Genomic DNA, 23,540 nt, shown 5'->3' with positions numbered 1-23,540 from the left:
TTACAGTCTAGTGGGGGAGACATTAAAATAGATAACAGATTGTGGGGGGGAATAAGAATGTGTACATAAGTGCTGTGGGGTGAGCATGAGTGAGTATCAAAATGTTGTTAGTTCGTAGGGTAAATAGGAAGCCCCATTGCCCTGCAGAAGCTATGGGTGTGGAGGGGAGGGACACTAACAGAGACCCAAGGGCTCCATACCCCTCTGTAAATCTGGGAATTTACAAGCCATTGGAGGATTTTGAGGATTAGAGAAATTTGCACCAACTAATGCATCTAGAAGATGATCTGTGCAGCCACATGAGATATAGACTGGAGGGTGGGAGAGAATGGAGGAAAGCAGACCAGAGAGGAGGCTGATGAAACAATTTAAATGGGATATGACCAAAGTTAACATGCGGATGGTTGGTAGCTTTTTAGGAGGAGAGGAAAAAGTGGATCCAGGAAATGCAGTGTGGGAAGAACTGGCAATAAGAGTGCATTGAGTATGAGACCTAAAAGATAGTGAGAAGTTAAGGAGAACACCTGGGATAAAGGGCCTGCCCTCAGTGAGCTTTCAATCTCTCAATATAATGAAGGACATTGATCACATGTATTCAAAGAGTACACAAAAAATACACAGATACAATTGGTAAAACCAAAATGAAGCGAGAAAATATAATAATAATAACGATAGTATTTGTTAGGTATATGCCAAGCACTGAACTAAGTACTGGGGTAAACACAATGTAAGCAGATCAAACACAGAAACTTTCCCACATCAGGTTCACTGTCTAATGGGGAGGGAGAGCAGGTACTGAATTCCCATTTTACAGATGAGGAAACTGAGGCATAGAGAAGTTAAGTAACATGCCCTAGGTCACATAGCAGTTAAGTGGAGGAACTGAGGTTAGAAACTAGGTCTTCAGCCTTATATGCCTGTGTTCTTACCACTAGTCCATGCTATATAAATGAAGCACATAAATGGCTTACACATGAGTGCCAAGAGTGGCTGTTGGGATGGCTATTGATAGCCTGGCCAATAAACAATTTTCCAGAATTAGCAGGCTAGACTTTTCCCTGTAGACAAGGTCCAGATAAATAATTTTGCTGCAAGAGTTCCATACGTTGGCTGGCAAATTGGGTCCCAAATCTCTGAGATATCCACAGGGTCTAAACTGAGGTGTAGAGTGTCGCAAGCCCAAACCACAAACATTAAAAAGAATTCATTTGAGTCCCCTCTTCCTGACAATGATAGCAAGTTGTACAAGGAAGCCATGGTTTTGGTGGACTATAAGCATTCAGGAAGTCTGCCCAGAGCTGATCTGATATAAAAAGCTTCTTCACCCTTCACTCTTCCCATAATAATAATCTCTAGCATGCAAAGAGATGGTCAGAAAGGAAAGTACATCCATGGTATAAATTAATAATTTAACCCTCCTTTAGTAGTAGTAGCAGTAGTAATGTACTAGAAGTGTAGCAGTAGTAACAGCAATCAGTCAATTAAATGTATTTATTGGGTACTCGTGTATGGAGCACTGTACTAAGTTCTTGAGAGAGTACAATATAACAAAGCAGCAGCAGTTGCAGTAGTAATAATAGTAGTAGTAATAGAAATAGCAGTAGCAACAGTGGGGTTAGTAGTAGTAGTAGTAACAGAGGTACTAGCAATAGTAACAGTAGTAGTAGTAGTAGCAGAGCATGGGCCTGGGAGTAAGAAGGTCATGGGTTCTAATCCTAACTTCGCCACTTTTTTTGTTTGTTTGTTAAGCACTTACTATGTGCCAAGTACTGTTCTATACAAGGTAATCAGGTTGTCCCCCATGGGACTCACAGTCTTAATCCCCATTTTACAGATGAGGAAACTGAGGCACAAAGAAGTTAAGTGACTTACCCAAAGTCACACAGCTGATAAGTGGCAGAGCCGGGATTAGAACCCATGACCTCTGACTCCCAAGCCCATGCTCTTTCCACTAAGCCACGCTGCTTCACATGTCTTCTGGATGCCCTTGGGCAAGTCACTTCACTTTTCTATGCCTCAGTAAAAATGGGCATGAAGATGCATCTGTAAAATGGGCATGAAGATTGTGATCCCTGTGAGGGACATGGATTGTATCCAAATGGATTTGATTGTATTCACCCCAGTGCTTATTACAGTGCCTGGCACCTAGTAAGCACTTAACAAATACCATAATTATTAATATTATTAGGTAGTCATAGTGTTAGCGGCATTTATTAAATGCCCACTTGATACGGTGTGCATTTGAAGTTACCAAAATAAGAACTAAAGTAGAGTCACAAGTAGCTTACATTATAAGGAAAATATTTATAACTAGAAAATGTCCCTCCACTTGCAATAATCCAACTTCAAATTGAAAACTGAAGAAGACTGACAAGAGACAGAAAGCTCATTTATCATTTGGGCACTAGCAGATAGAACGCTACCACAATTAAAGAAAATGTGAGTCAGGAAGTAATCAATTATTGAAATACTGCATTTGCATCTAAGGGGTAGTCAGCCAAACTGAAGGGTGAAATGAGCCTAATTTCCCTGGAGAAGCAGATGTTCTTAAATATTTGAAACAATTTCAAGCAGCTCCGATGCATGGGTGTAATTAGGAATTCTAATATTGCAATGGGAGATGAAAGGACAATCTGGGGCATGGAAATGAGAAGATGTGAGATTGGGAAGGCATGCCTCTCAGCTGAGAATGAAGAAAAATCGTCAAATCATTTCACCGCTCATTCAAACAGCATGGCCTGGTGGAAAGAGCACGGGCCTGGGAGTCATAGGACATGGGTTCTAATCCCATCTCTGCCAATTGCTCTGCCAGTTGTTTGCTTTGTGACCTTGGGCAAGGCACTTAACTTATCTGTGCCTCACTTTCCTCAACTGTAAAATGGGAATTCAATACCTGTTCTCCATCCTACTTAAGACTGTTAGTCTCTTGTGGTTCAGGGACTGTGTCCGACCAAATTGACTTGTACCAATCCCAGCCCTTAGAATGATGTTTGACACATAGTAAGTGCTTAACAAGTACCATAAAACAAACAAATAAAACAAAACAACCCTCCTCTGGCTACTTTGATTTATTCACAAGCTATCCAGGATTAAGTCTTTCCTTTACAATTTACAAAGTGAAAGCACTTTGACAAAGAACACAATTCTGCCTTTGGAATACATTGACCTTCCTTCTCCAAGTCTGAACAATGCATGCATCTTTCAGATTACTTCCTTTATTTGTTTCACTGTAACTCCTGTAGACTGTAAGCTCCACGTGGGCTGGGAATCACATCAGTAAGTGCTCAATAATATCAGTGATTAATTGATTGATCTCTTAGTGCCACCAGTCATCTTGCAGTTCACCATAAATGCAACTTAATCATTCAGTGGTATTTATTGAGCTCTTACTATGTGCAGAGCACTGTACTAAGTGCTTGGGAGAGTACAATACGATGGAATTAGCATACATGGGGAAGGGAAGGAGGTGAGACTGGGGGGATGGAGAGGGGGAGGAGGGGGAGAGGAAGGAGGGGGCTCAGTCTGACGATTGAATGAATGAATACAGTTGAATGAATGAATGCCCTTCCTCCGCACATCCGCTAAGCTCGCTCTTTTCCTCCCTTCAAAGCCCTACTGAGAGCTCACCTCCTCCGGGAGGCCTTCCCGCACTGAGCCCCCTTTTCCCTCTCCTCCCCTTCCCCATCCCCCCCGCCCTACCTCCTTCCCCTCCCCACAGCACCACCTGTATATATGTATATATGTTTGTACATATTTTTTACTCTATTTATTTATTTATTTTATTTGTACATATCTATTCTATTTATTTTATTTTGTTAGTATGTTTGGTTTTGTTCTCTGTCTCCCCCTTTTAGACTGTGAGCCCACTTTTGGGTAGGGACTGTCTCTATATGTTGCCAATTTGTACTTCCCAAGCGCTTAGTACAGTGCTCTGCACATAGTAAGCGCTCAATAAATACGATTGATGATGATGATGATGATGATGTTCCCTGCCCATAACAAGCTTACAGTCTGGAGGAGGAAACATATCTAAGTGCACCTCCTGCTGAAAATGCGCTCCCTCCTAGACAAACCAACCAATTGCCAAAGGCAGACCAGCAAGACTCACAGTGCAATAAAAAAAATGACCACTTTAACCAGAAGCTTCATAAGGGTCAAGAGACAAGGAGGAGAGAAGGAGAGAAGAGCTAAAATTAATCACTCAATCATAAATATTGAGTGCTTACTGTGTGCAGAGCACTGTACTAGGCACCTAGCTGGAGAAAATACACTAAGAGTTGGAAGACACGTTCCCTGCCCACAAGGAGCATACAGTGCCAGATTCCTCAAACAGGTGGCTCAGTGGAAAGAGCCCGGGTTAGGGCGTCAGAGGTCATGGATTCTAATCCTGACCCTGCCACATATCTGCTGTGTGACCTTGGGCAAGTCAATTAACTTCTCTGAGCCTCAGTTACCTCATCTGTAAAATGGGGATTAAGACTGTGAGCCTCACATGGGACAACCTGATCACCTTGTATCCCCCCCAGCGCTTAGAACAGTGCTTCTCACATAGTGCTTAACAAATGCCATCATTATTATTAAACAGCATAGCACAATGCAAGACTGTCTTTTTGAATTCACAGCATGGCTGGAACTTCCATAAACCAAAGTCCTTGGTAAGTAACAGCTCCAGAGCAGGGTGTCAGTTGCTTCTCTCCTCTAAGTGACCAGGCAGCCAAAATTAGAATCAGCCTATTCCCCCTGATGGGGCCAAGGCTAGAAAAGACACACTGCCATCTGTGGATGGGAACAGCATGGAGGGACTTTGATTTAATTCATTCGTTCAATCGTATTTATTGAGCGCTTACTATGTGCAGAGCACTGTACTAAGTGCTTGGGAAGTACAAGTCGGGAAGTACAAGTCGGCAACATATAGAGACGGTCCCTATCCAACAATGGGCTCGCAGTCTAGAAGATTTAATGACACCCACTGCACCCAGGGGTGCAATCTCACCAACAATGACAGCATCTTGGAACCCAAGTGATAACTCTAGACATATATTTGTTTGATGAAATCAGTGATTAGTTCCCCAGAACTCAAACAGCGGCTCGGCCTAGGCAGCTTGAATTTGGTAACTGTAATTAAAGCTTTTGGAAATGGACAATCATTTCATCCAGTTGAATCCATCCACCTCTTCTCATGGAAATTTGCTGCAAAATCTGCAGCAGGATTTTGCCCAAGACATTTTCTTCCAACTTCCCAAATTCAGGGTGCACTTGGCTATTTATTTTTGAGCACTCAATTCTGCCATAATGTGCATTTTGACTGTTTTGGCCTAGGTGCTCGAATCAAGGAATGGGAATTTTTCTTAGCTTAGGGTATCCTAGCAGAAATTTCTCAGGCGGAGAATCAGAGGATTTGAGTTCTTATCCTAGCTCTGCTATGTAACTGTAGCATGACCCCAGCCAAATCACTTAACTTCTCTAAGCCTCAGGGTCCTCATGTGTGTCTCTGACATTAACCCCTATCTCCTCTTAAAAACACTTTTGCCCACTCTTCTTTCCTCCCCAACCACCATTTTCAACCACTCACTCTCTGAGGGCTCTTTCCCTTCTACCTTCAAACAACCTATGTCTTTTCTATCTTAAAAAACCCTTAGGTCTCTTCTGCATTACATTCTACTAATTCTGCATTCTTCTAATAGTTTTGTCCTTAGACTGTAAGCTCACTGTGGAGAGGGAATGTGTCTACCAACTCTCATATACCATACTCTTCCAAGTGCTTAGTACAGTGCTCTACACACAGCGAGCCCTCAATAAATACCACTGATTGATTGAATGACTATTACCCCATCCCCATCCCCTATTGCTGTCCAAACTCAAACAAGTTATATATACCTGGCTGCCTCCCCTACTTCTCCAACTCCCTTTGTGACTTCTTTTTGATCAATCTAATTAACTATAGATGCCCTTTAATGGCAAACCACATGGTACACACCCTTCTTCCCACCCCTCCCCCTCCAGCTGAGCAGGGAATCAGTCAGCAAAACCTGGCAGTAGGGATGAGACAGAGGTAAACGAGCAGGTCAGCTAACAGGGACACTAAATGACCCCCTGGGCAGGTTTTCAGGGCACCCAAGCCCACCTGCAATCCATCAATAGTATTTTATTGACCATCTACTGTATACAGAGCACTGTACTAAGAGCTTGGTAGAGTGCAGTGTAATAGACTTGGAAGGCAGGTTCCCTGCCCACAATGAGCTAACAGTCTCTGTGATTGAGGGCTGAGATGAACCAAATGGGAACCAAATGTTACAATTAGAAGAAAAAGGAAAGCAGAGGGGAGAAGATCAGACTCCCAGCTCTGTCACTTGTCTGCTGTGTGACCTTGGGCAAGTCGCTTCACTTCTCTGGGCCTCAATTACTTCATCTGTAAATTGGGGATTGAGACTGTGAGCCCCTCCTGGGATAGGGACTGTGTCCGACCCAACTTGCTTGTCTCCAAACAAGCTCTTAATACAGTGCCTGGCACATAGTCAGTGCTTAAGAAATGGCATAATTATTATTGTTATTTATTAGACTTCCCCCAGGATCAAAGAAAGAGACAGTGACTTTCCAGTGAACCCAGGGCTCAGGGCTCCAGTTCTGGCAGAGACCGGCTAAACACAGCTCAGGCCTTTGTTGCATTTCTGTGGTGTCACCTCTTGTCCGGCTATCAGGAATTTGTGCTGCTCTAAGACCAGGGGCAGAAGCAAACCTAAAATCCAACCCCAATAGTTGAGAAGCTATCTATCAACCTAGTTCTCCTTCACAGTCAAGTGGTCTTTAGTATGGGAGTGATGGGAGTGTGAACAGCTCATTGTCTGCTTTCAGGGTGAAGTGATTTCTCTTCAGTGTGAAATATTCACTTCTTTGGAGGCTGAGTATCAGACAGTTCCCTTCCCCCCACAGAAATTGGACCCCATTTAGGGTCCTTCTACCTCTGTACAGTTTTTTGATGAATCGTCTTGGATAAAATTAATCTCTGGTTCCCTTGGCAGGAAGTGTTTCAGCCCCTTGACAGTGTCTCTGTTGCCCCACTGATTTGGAAAGGTACAAAATGGCTGCCCCAGGCAAGAGATTATGACATCCAAGAGAGAAATCAAATCCTCTGACTCACCCTTACCTGGGTTTGACTTCCATAGTGAATTCAGTGATAAATTCCAAAGCAAGTATTCCTAATTCAGGGACAACATCCTCCCAGGAAAAAGGTTATTTCCCAGATCCCATCAGCGGTTGGTGACATTAGCTTAGTAAATTGCCTGAAACCTATTTGGGTCGAGTTTTCTGTCACTATCTCAATAAAAGTTAATGATGATCATTCAAATTAGTACTATCATTAACTTTTATGGAGACGTGAGCAAATTTGACCCAGAATAGAACACAGAAGCAGAGTCGCAGCCCATTGGATCAACTATCTAAACACCCCATCTATTCCCAAACAGTCTTGGGAATAGATTTAGGAATAAACGTTTAGGAATAAAAGTTGAATTTTTAGGTTGTATTTAGGTGTAGAATCAGAACCCAATTCATGTCCTGTCCTCATTCTAAAATCACATCAATGCCAGAGCTAAACTCTATTATTTTCATTATTATTTTTCATATTTGTTGGGCACCTACGTTTGTGCATTACCCTTGGGAATATCTAAAAACATACCGATTGATGTCAGCCCAGAAATGCTGCCTACTAATGAAAACTGGTTGAATGTTGGGCTGTATGCCAAACTAGGCCAGCCTCATAAACCACCAGGGGAAGCAGTGTGGCTCAGTGGAAAGAGCACAGGCTTTGGGATCAGAGTACATGGGTTCAAATCCCGGCTCTGCCAATTGTCAGCTGTGTGACTTTGGGCAAGTCACTTAACTTCTCTGGGCCTCAGTTACCTCATCTGTAAAATGGGGATTAAGACTGTGAGCACCCTGTGGGACACCTGATCACCTTGTAACCTCCCCAGCACTTAGAACAGTGCTTTGCACATAGTAAGCACTTAATAAATGCCATTATTATTATTATTATTATTATTATTACCAGTGGCCAAATGGCCCTTTAGAGCATGCTCCAGGACATTTCAAAGGAAAACTCCTTCCACTGGCTTTAAAGCACTTAATCACTTTTCCCCCCTCAATCAATCAATGGTATTTATTGAGCACTCATTAGGTGCAGAGCTTTGTTCTATTTCTTACTACAACCAACACACTTCACTCCTCTAACACCAACTAATTCACTGTATCTCGATCTTGACTATCTAGCTGCCAGCTCCTCACCCATGGCTTGCCTCTGGCTTTGAACTCCCTCCTTCTTCATATTATTATTACTGTGGTACTTGTTAAGCATTTACTATGTGCCAAGCACTATTCTAAGCCCTGGAGTAGATACAAGTTAATAAGGTTGGACAAAGTCCCTCTCCCACATGGGGCTCATACTCTTAATCCCCATTTTGCAGAAGAGGTAACTGAGGCCTAGAGAAGTTAAGTGACTTGCTCAGGGTCACACAGCAGACATGTAGCAGAGCTGGGATTAGAACCCTGGTCCTTCTAGCCAACAGACCATTACTCTCTCCTTCTTCAAAGCCTTATTAAAAATCATGTCTCCTCCAAGAGGCCTTCATTCACTCAATCGTATTTATTGAGCACTTACTGTGTGCAGAGCACTGTACTAAGTGCTTGGCAAGTACAATACAGCAATAAAGAGAGGCAATCTCTGCCCACAGTGGACTTACAGTATAGAGGGCATGTCCATTCTTGCTTCCATCCGGCACACATTCAAACCTCAGTGACCCATTTTCAGAGCTACAGGTCAGAGCTGGGGAAAGGACGCAACTGGCATTAGGTGAACAGAGGCTGTTGTCCCGGGGGTGGGGAGACCAAAGCTGCGGCCGCCTCCTCCCTCCATACTATGCGAGGGGTCGTCTTGACTATGCCCAATGTCTTGTACTCAATGCTTGGGCACACATTCCCCAACTAAGCCTTTATTTCCCCTTCTGCCTCTCCCTTCTACGTCGTCCTTGCACTGGGATTTGTGTCTTTTATTCACCCCACCCTCAATGCCTCAGCATTCATGTACATACACAAAATTTTTGTACATATCCATTATTTATTTTAATATCTGTCTCTTCTTCTGGACTATGAGCTCCATGTTGGCAGGGAAAATGTCTATCAACTCTGTTAGATTGAACTCTCCCCAGTGCTCAGTAGAGTTCTCTGCACAAAGTAAGTGTTCAATAAGTAAGATTGATTGATATGTTTCTGTGATCTAGCCAAGTGGGAAGGGATCTATTTCAGGGGATGTTCATTTCAGAGTCTGTAAAGCCTCTTTCACAAATTCCCACTCTTCAACAAGGAGGAACTCATCCCATCATAAGGCGGACAGGTGGTGTTCCATAGAGCACATATCTGGTTCATTCATTCGGTCATATTTATTGAGCGCTTACTGTGTGCAGAGTACTGTACTGTTTGGGAAAATACAGTATGACAATAAGCAGATGCATTCCCTACCTACAAAGTTAGTGCCCAACTAAAGACCATGGTTAGCCCTTACCTGAGAGCGGGGATCAGTGCTCCATTGGCCCAGGCAAGAGTTTGCTTATGGCAGAAGGGAGAGAGGAAGAATGGAATGGAGAGAGGAGAAAGGCATGATGGCTAAACCTTCATTTCTCAATTGTATGCTAATGCCCAGGATTTCCCCTCTGGGGCAGCTTCTCCTGGGTGATTTTTTCTGCGAAGCTGCCATTCTGGGAGGAATATCTCTAAGAATTAACTCAAATTAAAAATGAACCGTGGAAAGGTGCAATAAAAAGAACTTTTACAACAGCGAGAAGCAGTGTGGCCAATTGGATAGATTGTAGGCCTGGGAGTCAGAAGGACCTGAGTTCTAATCCTGACTCCACCACTTGTCTGCTGTGTAACCTAGGGCAAGTGACTTCACTTCTCTGTGCCTCAGGTACCTCATCTGTATAATAGGAATTAAAGACTGAGCCCCAGGAGGGACATGGACTATGTCAAACCTGATTAGCTTTTATCTACACCAGCACTTAGTACAGTGCCTGGCACATAGTAAGTGCTTAATAAATACTATACAAAACAAACCCCAACTTATGAAACTATAAAAAACCCTTCAGGATGCAGAAAGCAGGATGGCACTCCCTGAGAGCTGACTGATCTGAAAAATAAGGAGAATTTCTAAAACAGAGAATATCAAATGTCAAGTGACTTAAAACCATGTGTCACATTCACAAAGCTGTCCATAAGACTAGATTGCCTTTTCTCAGCATTATGTTCCAGACAATTATATCTTGGGTCCTTAGTCAAGGTGTTATTTGAACAGAGAATGAATTTGGTTATAATTATCTCAACTGGGGTTGGATTTGGGGATCATCATAAGTGATTGATCTTCCAAAATTTGCAGCAGATCATGGTAGAGATTTAATTTCACAGATCTTCAAAGCTTTAGGAAATTTAGATCTCAGTACTGTAATGTGCAGTTATTATTTAGTTTCTGGAGTGCAGTAGTTGTCCTTTATAATGTTCCCACCATTCTTCCAAACACAGTGAATCAGGAATAAGGAAACAGCACTGTGCTGAGGAAAGGACATCTTCAGTTGTCACAGAAGCAGAGTTTCCATCCCATCACTAATTTTTAGGGGCCTCAAATCATTTATAGTTGGCAATAATCACCCACTTGGAGAGGGGTTTGTCCAGAATAAATCAGAACCACACACATCTCATTTCCCCTAAATAAAAAGATAGAAATAGCAAGCTTTAGAAAAGGCAGGCAAATAGAATATCTCAAGATCTTGTAAATCTGTTTAAGATGTAAATGAACCAAAAACTATGTACCCAACGTTTTGGATAACATGATAAAACTACACTGTTTCATTGATGGTGCGAATCTCCATTGGCTGAGTTTAATGTACCAGAAAAATTATAATAAAATTGAAGCAAACATCCTCTAGCATTTGGTTTTCCTCCGAAACTAACTTTTGGTGGAAATAACAGAGCAGATCTCTTTTTTTTTGTAAAGTACAGTGCCAAGAACATAATCTTTAACAACTTTATGCTTCTATAGCACCTCTCACCTCTGAACTCCAAACTATCTGGCCACTCATTCAATCATATTTATTGAGCACTTACTGTGTGCAGAGCACTGTACTAAGTGTAAGTGCTTAGGAGAGTATAATGCAACAATGAACAGACAGACACATTCCCTGCCCACAACAAGCTTACAGTCTACATAGAGGACTGTCCCCATGTGACCAGAAAGATCTTGGCTCAGTGGAAAGAAAATGGGCTTTGGAGTCAGAGGTCATGGGTTCAAATCCCAGCTCCACCAATTGTCAGCTGTGTGACTTTGGGCAAGTCACTTAACTTCTCTGTGCCTCAGTTACCTCATCTGTTAAATGGGGATTAAGACTGTGAGCCTCCCTTGGGACAACCTGATCACCTTGTAACCTCCCCAGTGCTTAGAACAGTGCTTTGCACATGGTAAGCACTTAATAAATGCCATCATTATTATTATTATTTCTCAATGACTGTGCTAGTCCTTTGTTAGCAGCTTTCTGAGAATGACTGGGGGACTAAAAGATTAAGTCCACATATAAAAGATTTATTTGGAGTGGCCGAGACAGTGCTGGAAATAATCTGGGAGAAGCCAGATTTCACTCGACTCTTAGAGGAAGTCCCTGAATGGCTCTAATTGTGCAGGGGTCCTTTGGGTCTGTGGAAGGTGGCATCCCTGGACTGGGGAGGGGGGCCACAGTTCCCAGTCTAGCACCCAGCCTCTGCTACTCTTGGTGGCCAGCAGCCAGAGCCACAAACCATGCTTCAGGTGGGGACAAAGGTCAGCCATGAACCAGTGGTGCACACATACACCACTCAGATACCCGCAAGGAGTGTGCACTACCAGGGAGTGGCTCTATGAATACCAGTCCAAACCAGTGGCTCCTCCTCATTCTTGCCCAATCCAGGTAGCCCAGCCTCTCAGCAGCTATCACCCCCACATCCCCCCAGGTACCCATTGACACTCTCTATGCCCCTGCCACTGCCCCTACTACCCCAGCCTCCTTGCCTCAGCAGAAGAGGTAACACTGAGCCTCATGATCCCTCTGCTCTCCCGACTACTTGCTGTCACTCCTACTACCACCACTGGAATGCTTGGGACCCAAACCAAAGGTGTGTTCCAGGGAGACAGGGAGAGAAGAAGAAAGAAGGAAGGAGAAGGCTAAAAAGGAAAAGGAGAAGGAAGAGAAGGAAAAGGAGAACTAGTAAGAGAAGGAAAAGGAAAAAGAGGGAAAGAAGGTGGAGGAGGAAGAGAAGGGCAAGGAAAAGGAGGAAGAGGAGGAGAAGGAAAAGGAGAAGGAGGAGAAGGAAAAGGTGGAGGAGGAGAAGGAAAAGAAGGAAGAGGAGGAGGAAGAGGAGGAAGAGGAGGATAAGGAAAAGGAGGAGAAGGAAAAGGAGGAGAAGGAGAAGGAGGAGGAGGAGGGAAGGAGAAGGAGGAGAAAAAGGAGGAAGAGAAGGAGGAGGAGGAAGAAAAGGAGGAGGAGGAAGAAGAGGAGGAGGAGAAGAAGAAGATATCAAGCTCTTAATATGTGCAAAACACTGCACTGAGGAAGATACGGATAATCAGATCAGACTCGGACCCTGTCCCAAGTGGAGCTCCCCAGTCTGAGCAGGAGGGAGAAGAATGGAGGAAGATGGAGGAAACCTGATAGCAGCCGGACCAGTCCTCTGGCCCTTGAGTGACCTGAACTGCAGGCCTGAGTTCACATTATTCTGTGGGGACAACCACTCTGGAGGTGGGATGGGGCAGGCAATGGAGAAGAAAGTGTCAAAAGACCTTTTCCTGGGTTCTCAGTCCCCTGTTCAACAAAGAGAGGTCAACAGGGCAGAGCTGGGACAGCCTGTGACATCATCACGTTAGGCCACTTGCCCAGTGTTACATGTGACATCACAGGTAGTGAGGCAACCTTTGGCACTTGGCAGTGCTCCAGAGCCTGTCACTGTTCCTGAGGATTCAGTTGCCAATCTGAGAAAGGGAGGGAGAAAAATAACTGGACTGTGACCCCAGGTCCCCTGTACAAGCCAAGTGATATAGGGCTGTTTCAGTGCCTGACACATAGTAAGCACTTAACAAATACCATAATTATTGTTAGAGAATCACTGCAATATCTCTCCCTCCATTAGTCCACCTGACCTCCAATTCCCAGCACAATGCAATACACACATATACACATTCCTGTAATGACCAGGTTGCAGGAGTCCTAACTTTGTTTCAAGTTTCCAAAACTTTGTAAAGCACTTACTATGTGCCACACGCTGTACTAAGCGTTGAGGTAGATACAAAATGATAGGACATGGGGATCATAGTCTAAGTAGGAGGGAGAACAGGTATTGAATACCTATTTTGAAGATGAGGGAACTGAGGCACAGAGAGGTTAGGTGACTTGTCTAAGTTCACAGCCAATGGTGGCAGAGTTGGGACTAGAACCAAAGTCCTGTGACCCCCAGGCTCATGCTCTTCCCACTAGACCATTCTGCTTCTCGCTTTACTTCTTGAGTAATAAAACACTTGGTCTTTCCAGTTTTGTCTCCATTTCTAAAATGTCAACTATATTCCTAAGTGAACCAGGCCAGAATTTGTCTTCCCTGAAATTGAATTCTTGTCCAATAAATAGACCCTTATTGAAACTGTAGCAATTGTAGAGTTACAGAAATTTATGGAGCTTGGATTATAATGAGATGCTCAGACACTGATGAAGGGAAAGGGGACATGAACAAATTCTTTCTCTTTCTTACAATTGAAGACAAACAGTGAGAAAAAAAATCAAAAGAACAATTCTTCCTTCTTCAGTTTATTCATTATATAATATGGTTATTCTTCGGCTATTGTACTTCTGTTCTGATAATTGATCCAGTTTTAACTCTCTGATTGCTGCACTTGCAAGATTTGTGTTGTTCATAGTGGTCTGTTTCTTCCAAGATAAATAGTGAGTAAAATAGTTGTGATAGCCGTTCTGTCTCTCTAGGCACCTTTGGTAAATCTCTGGACCTTAGGTTTCTCACCTGGAAAAGGAGCATGCTGTTTGCTGCCTGAAATTTGATCCATTCTTGAGGCTAAATACATTTCATTATGAGCTAATACTCTGGTTTAAAATATTTCTGATGGGTCTTTATACAGTTGCCTTATTCCTATCAGCTGAATGTCTACTCTATGCAGAACAATGCACTAGGCACTGGGAGCTTATAGTAAGAGAGTAAAATAACAAAATAGTTAATATTGGGCTACCCCTGATAGGGAGATTTGTGTTCCCAAGGTAGCCCCTGTATAGGGGATTATATGGGAATCACTAGTAGTGGCTCCCTGCAGTGACTGGAAGCAGTGGAAAACTGACTGGAAGCCCTAGAGGTCTGGCTGAAATTGTCCTGATCAAGGTGAAAAATAACTTGGCCTAGTGGAAAGAGCAAGGGCCTGGAGTCAGAGGACCCGGGTCCTAATTCAACTCTGACACTAGTCTAATGGGTGGCCTTGGGCAAGTCACTTCTCTGTGACTCAGATGCCTTATCTATAGAATGGGGATGAAGGTTGTGAGCCCCATGTGGGACATGGACTGTGTCCCATACGATTAGCTTGTATCTACCCCAGTGCTTACTACAGTGCCTGGCACAGAGTAAGTGCTTAAGAGATACCATTTAAAAAAAAATTGAGTAACTGAAAGTTGATCTGGGGCCTTACCATGATGATCGAACATGCACAGCAGCAAAGATGAGACTCATTTGAATAGTCCCACCAAGAGACTGTAACATATAAAGGGGCAGTAGGCCAGCACAGTAATAATAATAATAATAATAACAATAATAATAATAATGAAGGCATCTGTTAAGCGCTTACTATTTTTGAAGCACTGTTCTAAGTGCTGGGGAGGGATACAAGGTGATCAGTTTGTCCCACATGGGGCTCACAGTCTTAATCTCCATTTTACAGATTGAGGTAACTGAGGCTCAGAGAAGTTCAGTGACTTGCCCAAGGTCACACAGCAGACATGTGGCAGAGCTGGGATTAGAACCCATGGCCTCTTACTCCCAAGCCTGTGCTCCTTCCACTGAGCCATGCTGCTTCTCTACACAGTACAGATGTAGAGAGAAGTGCCTGACATGGCATCGTGAGCCCAGCCATGGGCTCACATGATCATTTCAGCTCTGTTCACCCAGGGGCTTTCTCCTGACCATGGTGAACCAGGGGAGGAGCCACTGGGGACACAAATTCACCTGATCTGCTTCCTGCCTAACCAGAATAATAATAATAATAATAATAATAATAATAATAATAATAATAATAATAATGGCATTTATTAAGCGCTTACTATGTGCAAAGCACTGTTCTAAGTGCTGGACCACAGGCCTTCCTGCTGACGGGCAGCAGGGGGAGATGTTCTGCTTAATGTCTTAACATCAAAGCGCTGACTATGAATAATCTCGGACATAAATATGGTATATTCTGGGACTCTTAGGGAATTGATGGATCCGAGTGTGGGAGAAATTCCTTCCTAGGACATTTTTAATCACTCCGGGCTCATCTGTGGATTGACTCTGTAGAATAGAGTGGGGTCCATAGTTTCCTCGGACATTTTTGAGGGCCTAATATCCTATCAATCAGTCGTATTTATTGAGTGCTTACTATGTGAAGAGCACTATACTAAATACTTGGGAGAATACAACAGAATTAGCATGCCTGTGGATCTTACCTAGTGACAACTATGACTTACCTGCGAACTGGGCTATCACCAAGGTGTTTCGTTGATGTAATTGTAGAATGGTCATGATGATTGTTATAGGTATAAGCTCCTCGTGGGGAGGAACCATGTACTACCAACTCTATCATATCATTCATTCCCAAGCACTTAGTACAGTGCTGTGCACATGACAAGTACTCAGTAAATGCCAGGGATCAATTGATCATAGTGATGATGGAGACTTCCTTTGTAAATGACAGAGGTGCCCTGGTCCAAATTCCAGAGACATAGGGGCCAAGGAGCTTATATGCTCATGGGAAAGACCAACATAAAAGTATCTACTAGTACAGAAATCAGAGGAAAAATTGACTGTACAACTGCTAAGTATATTTCAAGTGCAGAGAAAGAGCAAAAAAAAATGCAGAGCAAATACAAAAAAACAACTAAACTACTCCACTTGGATCTCACTCGGCCAAGAGGAGAGGATTGCTGTCCCCAATTGGAGAGCCAACTCTGGGCTGTTTTCACTTCACCTACAAAGCAAAGCACTGAAAAGATTTTTCTTAATGTTCTGTTCGATGAAAAAGGCACAAACGGCTTGTTACAGTGACCTGGTTTATAGGGTCTTTAGTTCCTCTCCCTCCTGTTGTAGAGCACCTCCAGTGAGAGGCAGCTGCTTCTCAACTTTCTCCAATTAAATATCAACAGGTCATTCAGTCCTTTCCTGGTACACTGGGTCTCAACTCTGTTTCTTCCTGTGGCAAATATTTTCTACTCCCCTCCCCTCCAAGCCCAGATGCTCTGAAACCAAAGAAAATGAAGAGGAGGGTGAGGCAGAGGCAACTGACTCTCATTAGGAATAATTATTGCATTTGGACTGGGCACTTGGGACAATACTTATTTTCATTGGTGAAATAAAGCATATGTGCATCGAGTTTCCTAACTTGTATTTTAATTGAGAGCATCAAAGAGAAATAGACTTCATTACAGACCCAGCATGAGAGACCAAGTCCTCAAAAAGCCATGCTTTACTCATTTGCATATTAAATGCTTTGGTACAAATAAGCATCTTTTATTAGGAGAGGGAGAAACCATTGTAAATGCAAATAAAATCTAATACATGGAAGATGTTTCCTTAGGAGTTAGTGTCTGGGACTAAATCACTAATGGCTGGTGTAAAAATTTAATATACTGTACATACCTTGAGGGATGAGATATTTAATTACTTTCACCAGGCAAAAGAAACAATTTACACTGCAGTGGCAAAAGCCTTCCAATATAGGTTCTAATTGACTTTGTGCCTACTGATTGCTTTTTGCAAGAGGGGATTTCTTACTTGTTTTGAAAGGGGAAGCAAGAGCGGAATACTAAAACTGACCATAGTGTCTGACTGAAGCAGTTGACTGATAATATAACTCTTTTTTATCAACTTGAAAAGAAGATAATTTCTAAAATGAGACAGTTATCCTTTTTTCTTAGTCCACCAAATCCAGATGGAAGCATCCCATTTCACAATGTTCTTCAATGATCCTCTGACTTTTCCTTTCAGAGTAACTGCCAGCTTCCAAACAATTGCTGAGAGATGCTTCTGCTCTGCTTCCACCTCGATTGATTTTTTTCCAAATGAATAAAGTTGGATCGATTTGGGTGAAAACTCTTTCCAGTATCCTTTGAACTCTTTCAGTGCAATTGCCTTTTCCCTGATCTTTTGAAATTACATCGTAAGCTCCTGGAGAGCAGAAATCATATGTATTATTGCTACTGTACTGTACTCTCCCAAGTGCTTAGTAGGATGCTCTGCACAAAGTAAGAGCTCAACAAATTTCATTGATGGATCGATTGATTGATCCCTGGGTTAAAATGCATACTTCCCCTGTTGATCTGCACATAGTAAGCGCTCAATAAATACGATTGATGATGATCTATCTCACTACTGGCCCCATTCCCACATCCTCCCTCTGTTCTGGAACTCCCTCCTCCCCCATCTATGCCAGATCACCAGTCTTCCCACCCTCACAGCATTTTTAAAGTCACATCTCCTCCTTGAGGCCTTCCCCAATTAAAACCTCTTTTCACCGTCCCTCTCTCCCTTCTGTGTTGTCTATGATAATGATGGTATTTGCTAAGTGCCTACTATGCAGCAGGTACTCTTCAAAGCGCTGGGGCAGATGCAAACTAATCAGATTGTATACAGTCCCTCATGGGGCTCACAGTCTTAATCCCCATTTTACAGATGAGGTAACTGAGGCACAGGGAAGTGAAATGACTTGCCCAAGTTCACACAGAAGACAAGTGGTGGAGCTGAGGTTAGAACCCAGATCCTCCTTACTCCCAGGCCCATGCTCTATCTACTAGGCCATACTTGGATCTGTGACTTTGGGGCATTTGCTGTTTGCCTCACCCTCAGCCCCACAGCACTTATGTACAGAGCTATGAATTGTATATTATAAAATATTTATTTCTATCAATGTTCATTTATTCAGTCATATTTACTGGGCCCTTACCATGTGCAGAGCACTGTACTAAGCATTTGGGAGAGTACAATATAACAATAATCAGACACATTCCCCACCCACAACAAGCTGAAGATCTCCACCGTCTAGGCCGTGAGCTTCTTGTGGGCAGGGGACGTGTCTACTAACTCTGTTATACTGTACCTTCTATACTGTGCTCTGGACACATTAAGGGCTCAATAAACACCATCAGTGGTGATGATGATGATGACATGATTCCCTGTCCCCATCCTCTTTCTACTCCCTCAGCCTCAAAAAAAGTGTTGCTGTGTTAAAAGAAGCAAGAATATAACTACATCAGCCACTGAGCAAAGACATGATCCTTCCAGCCCAAGATTTTGCTTTTGACAGTGATGCTTGGAGGTACTCAGGGCAGCTTCTAGTAGAAAGAAGAGGGCAGACTAGCCCTCGATGGAGTGGTTTCTCCTTGTCTTCCTGTAGATATGAAGTCCTGGAATATTCCAATCAGAGAGGCACAGTCTTGGGGCTGGAATGTGTGGCAAAGAAGTTTAATCAATCAAGCCATCAATCATATTTATTGTGTGCTTATTGTGAGCAGAGCACTGCACTAAGCACTTGGGAGAGTACAGTATAACAGAGTTGGTAGACATGTTCCTCTGCCCACATCAAGCTTATAGTTTCAGTGAAGAAGAATCCACTGGACAAGCTCTAGGTGGATTTCATATAAGAAAGAGTGTCTTCAACATGAGGTTCTCCTCCCCAAGAATGCTCCTGCTGAAGGAATGCTGAGGGAAAATGGGGTTTGCAGTAGAAATCTTTGTAAGCGCCTTGTGGGTATTGGATCTACCAATTCTATTGTATTGTACTCTAAGCACCTGTATAGAACTTGCCACATGGAAAGTGATCAGTAAATTCCATTTATTGATTGATTATCCATTACAGATACCTCCTTGCCTCTAAGAGTTAATCAATCAATTATATTTGCTAAGTGCTTACTGTTTTGGTAGAGCACTGTACAAAGTATTTGGGAGAGTGCCCTATAACAGAATTGGTAGACACTTTCCCTGCCCTCTAGCTTACAGTCTATAGGTAGAGAAAGACATTACAACAAATTACAGATATATACATTAGTGCTGTGGGGCTGAGGGTGGAATAAATAAAGGGCACAAAGCCAAGTGCAAGAGTGATGCAGAAGGGAGAGAAGCCAAAAGAAGCAGCATGGCCTAGTGGAAAAAGCCCAGGTCTGTGAATCAGAGGACCTGGGTTCTAATCCCAGCTCTGTCACATGTCTGCTGAGTGACCTTGGGAAAGTCACTTAACTTCTCTGTGTCTCAGATACCTCATTTGTAAAATGGGGATTAAACCTTCTCCCTCCTACTTATACTGTAAGCCCAATATGGGACAGGGACTGTGTCCAATCTGATTAACTTGTATCTACCCCAGCAATTAGAACAAAGCTTGGCACATAGTAAGTACTTAAGAATATAATGATAATAATAATTATATGATAATACTACTGTACTTAAGAATTTACTATGTTCCAAGCACTGTTCTAATTCAACTATCTTGATTTTTAACTAATCACAATAATAAATAATAACAATGGCATTTAATAAGTGCTTATTATGTGCCAGGCACTGCACTAAGTGTTGTGGTACATATGAGAAGCAGCATGGCCTAGTGGATAAAGCATGGGGCTGGAAGTCAAAAGGTCATGGGTACTAATCCCAGCTCTGCCACTTGTCTGCCATGTGAACTTGGGCAACTCACTTCACTTCTCTGTGCCTCAGTTCCTTCATCTGTAAAACAGAAGTAAGACTGTGAGCTCTGAATGGTACAAGGACTGTGTCCAATCCAGTTATCTTGTATCCACCCCAGTGCTTAGAACAGTGCCTGGCACATAGTAAGTGCTTAACAAATACCATAATTATCATTATTATCATTATGTATAAGATAATCAGGTTGGACACAGTCCCTGTCCCACATGGGGCTCACAGTCTTAATCCCCATTTTACAGATATGGTAAATGAGGTACAGAAAAGTTAAGTGACATGCCCAAGATCACACAACAGACAAGTGGTAGAGCCAGCATAAGAACCCATGTCCTCTGACTCCCATTATACCACACTGATTCTTCTTACTACTATAAAGACAATTCAGTTAGAAACAATAACTCCTTGTCTGTCAGTATGATAAAACACTGAAACAAATGACGGAGACTAGTTTCAGTTTCTCCATCCCTGAAGAGCTTTAAAACAAAGACTAAGCCTTCATCTGTCCTGGTGTACAGATTTAAACTTGACTGGAGACAGAAGATTGGACCAAATGATCCCCTATCGACCTTTGCAGGTTTGGTAATTCTGAGATTCTCAAGAAATTCTCTGATTTGCCCAGAAATTCTCTGAGTTGCCTTTTTTTAATGGCAGTTGTTAAGCGCTTACTATGTGCCAAGTACTGTTCTAAGCACTGAATGTGCCAGGCACTGAGGTAAACACAAGATAATCAAGTTGGACACAATTTGTGCCCCACTTGGGACTCACAGTCTCAATCCCCATTTCACATGTGAGGTAACAGGCACATAGAAGTTAAGTAGCTTGCCCAAGGTCACACAGCAGACAAGAGGTAGAGACGGTATTAGAACCCAGTTCCCTCTAACTCTCAAGCCCTCATTCTCTCCATATGCCATACTGTTTCTCACTGATCAGTAGTAAACTTTCAAATTTATGTGTTCCTGAATAAATCCCTGCGTAAAGTAAAAGCAATGCATTTAATCCACACAACAGTTCTGGGCCCAGGAACTCTGGTTCAGTACTTCAAGGGGCATTAGGACCTTTCAAAAATGTTTATAGTTAGGTAGCACCCTGATTCATGATCTCACAATCACCCACCATCTAATGGTAGTTCGATACTTTGGGAACCCAGGAAATTACTGGAACAAATGTTGATGGGCAATTTCAGTGTAGCAACATTGACACTACAAACAAAAGAGTAAAAATGTGCTATGCTATTCTGCAACACTAATTTGTTGTCTTACGCCTGAAGATAACAGTAACAATAATTATGGTATTTGTCAAAGCACTCACTATTCATTCATTCATTCATTCAATCAATCATATTTATTGAGCACTTACTGTGTGCAGAGCACTGTACTAAGTGCTTGGGAAGTACAACCAAGCACTGTTCTAAGCTCTGGAAGATCTTGGTAAAAGGTATCCCTGGGCAAAAGTTTCACCAGCTAAGCATCAAGGAGAACTGAGGAAATTATCCTGTTAAAATGCAGCAAAGCAGTAAAGCAAAATATTTCTTTTGGATAGAATTAATTACCTTGATTTTCTGTTTCCTTTTGCAGGAATAAAGGGAGTACTCTGAAGGTCACAAAGGTAAATAGGTACCATTATGCTCAAGACAAAGGTACAGTGCAAAAAATTAAAACTTTGTGCCGGAGACTGATCCTTTTGAGCACCTATCCATGGAAGGGGAAGAAAGCACATTTTTAGAATGATGATCACAGGATATCACCATTTTCTGGCACTGCTCATTTCCCCATTTCAGAATGTTTACCCTGCTTATATATGAGAGAATTGCTTTGATTGCTGAAAATGACCAGTTAGCATTAGACTGCAGCCACACTGAAGCTTTACTCATTAATTTACTGTGGAGGATGCTGATCTGCAGATCAGTGTGCTCCTCTGGGAATTAGCTCACCTTTTACTGTGAGAGGCTGAGCTTCAAAATCAAGAACATTCCAAGGTTCATGTGGCCAATTTGCAACATGAGATGACTGGAGCAGGCTTCCTTAACTGAAGCTCTTCAGACATCCCTAGGGAACCTTCCCTGTGTTCTGACATGCTCATTCGTCACTTAGGGGATGGAAAAAGTTACTTTTGCAGATTTCAGCCTTCCCATCTAGAAATGATGGGGCGGTCCACAGGGAAACCCACATTTTCCTGGAGGTGAGGGCAGGGTGCAAGCAAGTACAGAGGGCCGACTCTCCATAGTGCCGAGAAGCAGTATGGCCTAGTGGAGAGAGCATTGCTTGGGACTCAGAGGGCCTGGATTCCAGTCCAGGCTCTGCCAACTGCTTGCTGTGTGGCCTCAGGCAAGTCACTCAGCCTCTCTGTGCCTCAGTTTTTTCAACTTTAAAATGGGAATTCAATACCTGTCCTCACTTCTGCTTAGGCTGTGAACCCCATGTGGGACAGGAACTGTGTTTCTCCTGATTAACCTGTATTCATTCAATCGTATATGAGTGTTTACTGTGTGCAGAGAACTGAACTAAGTGCTTATACTTAGCACCCATATCTACCCCAGTTCTTAGAACAGTGGTTGGCACATAGTAATCACTTAACAAATATAATAATAATGTCATCAAAGAAACTCTCCCTCTTAGAAGTGCAATTTGTGTAAATTCATTATGGACAGGGAACATGCAACATGCCCGCTAATTTTGTTGCACTGTACTTTCCCAAGCCCCTCTCAGGGTCGCACCTGGAGAGTTTCCAGTACTCTATCAGTCATGACTACAGGAGGGAGAGTCAAGCAGAGGCAGACCCATTCCATTCCTAGCTTGGGCAGTGGCTAGTGAGTGGAAGGCAATCTGCTACAAGTCAAAACCTACCTGTGCTGGGCAGCAGCGGGCACGGGAGAGAGTCAAGGGCAGAGACTCATTTACTGTTTGGAAGAAGGCAATGGTAAACCAATTCTGTATTTTTACCAAGAAAAGTCTATGGATCTGCTACCAGAATGATTGCAGATGAAAGTGGGGCATTCTGGGAGAGATGTGTCTAAGACATCGCTATGGGTTGGACAAGACTCGACAGCATAAGGCAACCAACAACAACTCTCCCAAGTACTTAATTCAGTGCTCTGCACATAGTAAGTGCTCAATAAATATGATTCAGTGATTGATTTTTGTAATATCTATCAAGTGAGCTGTTATTTTCATATTTGATCGGACCATTTGGAGAGAGGAGCTGTAGTGGACATCATCCAAACCATAACAAATGTCCCAAATAGAACTCCTCATCTTTCCACCCACACCCTGTCCTCCCCCAGGCTTTCCCATCACTGAAGACAGCTCCACCATCCTCCCTGACTCTCAAACATGTAATTTTGGCATTATCCTCAACTTATCTCTCTCGTTCAACCGGCATATTCAATTTGTCTCCGAATCATTTCTACCTTCACAACATCTCTAAGATCTGCCCTTTCCGCTCCATCCAAGGTGCTACAACAATGATCCAAGCACTCATCATATCCTGCCTTGACTATTGCATCAGCCTCCCTGCTGACCTCCCTGCCTCCTGTCTCTCCCAACTCCAGTCCA

The 23,540-nt window shown here is 42.9% G+C and overlaps 1 non-coding gene across 1 annotated transcript; it reads left to right on the top strand.

Moving 5' to 3' along the window:
* The first annotated feature begins 22,684 nt into the window (after nucleotides 1-22,684).
* On the top strand, nucleotides 22,685-22,822 carry LOC119936388. Its single transcript, XR_005453726.1, has one exon. It is a non-coding gene; the product is annotated as a small nucleolar RNA SNORA7 (small nucleolar RNA).
* The last annotated feature ends 718 nt before the right edge of the window (nucleotides 22,823-23,540 follow it).

The sequence above is a fragment of the Tachyglossus aculeatus genome, chromosome 1 (assembly GCF_015852505.1).
Source record: "Tachyglossus aculeatus isolate mTacAcu1 chromosome 1, mTacAcu1.pri, whole genome shotgun sequence".
NCBI classification, from domain to species: domain Eukaryota; kingdom Metazoa; phylum Chordata; class Mammalia; order Monotremata; family Tachyglossidae; genus Tachyglossus; species Tachyglossus aculeatus.
Note: the sequence above shows the minus strand (reverse complement) of the source record. Positions and strands in the feature narration are given on the sequence as shown.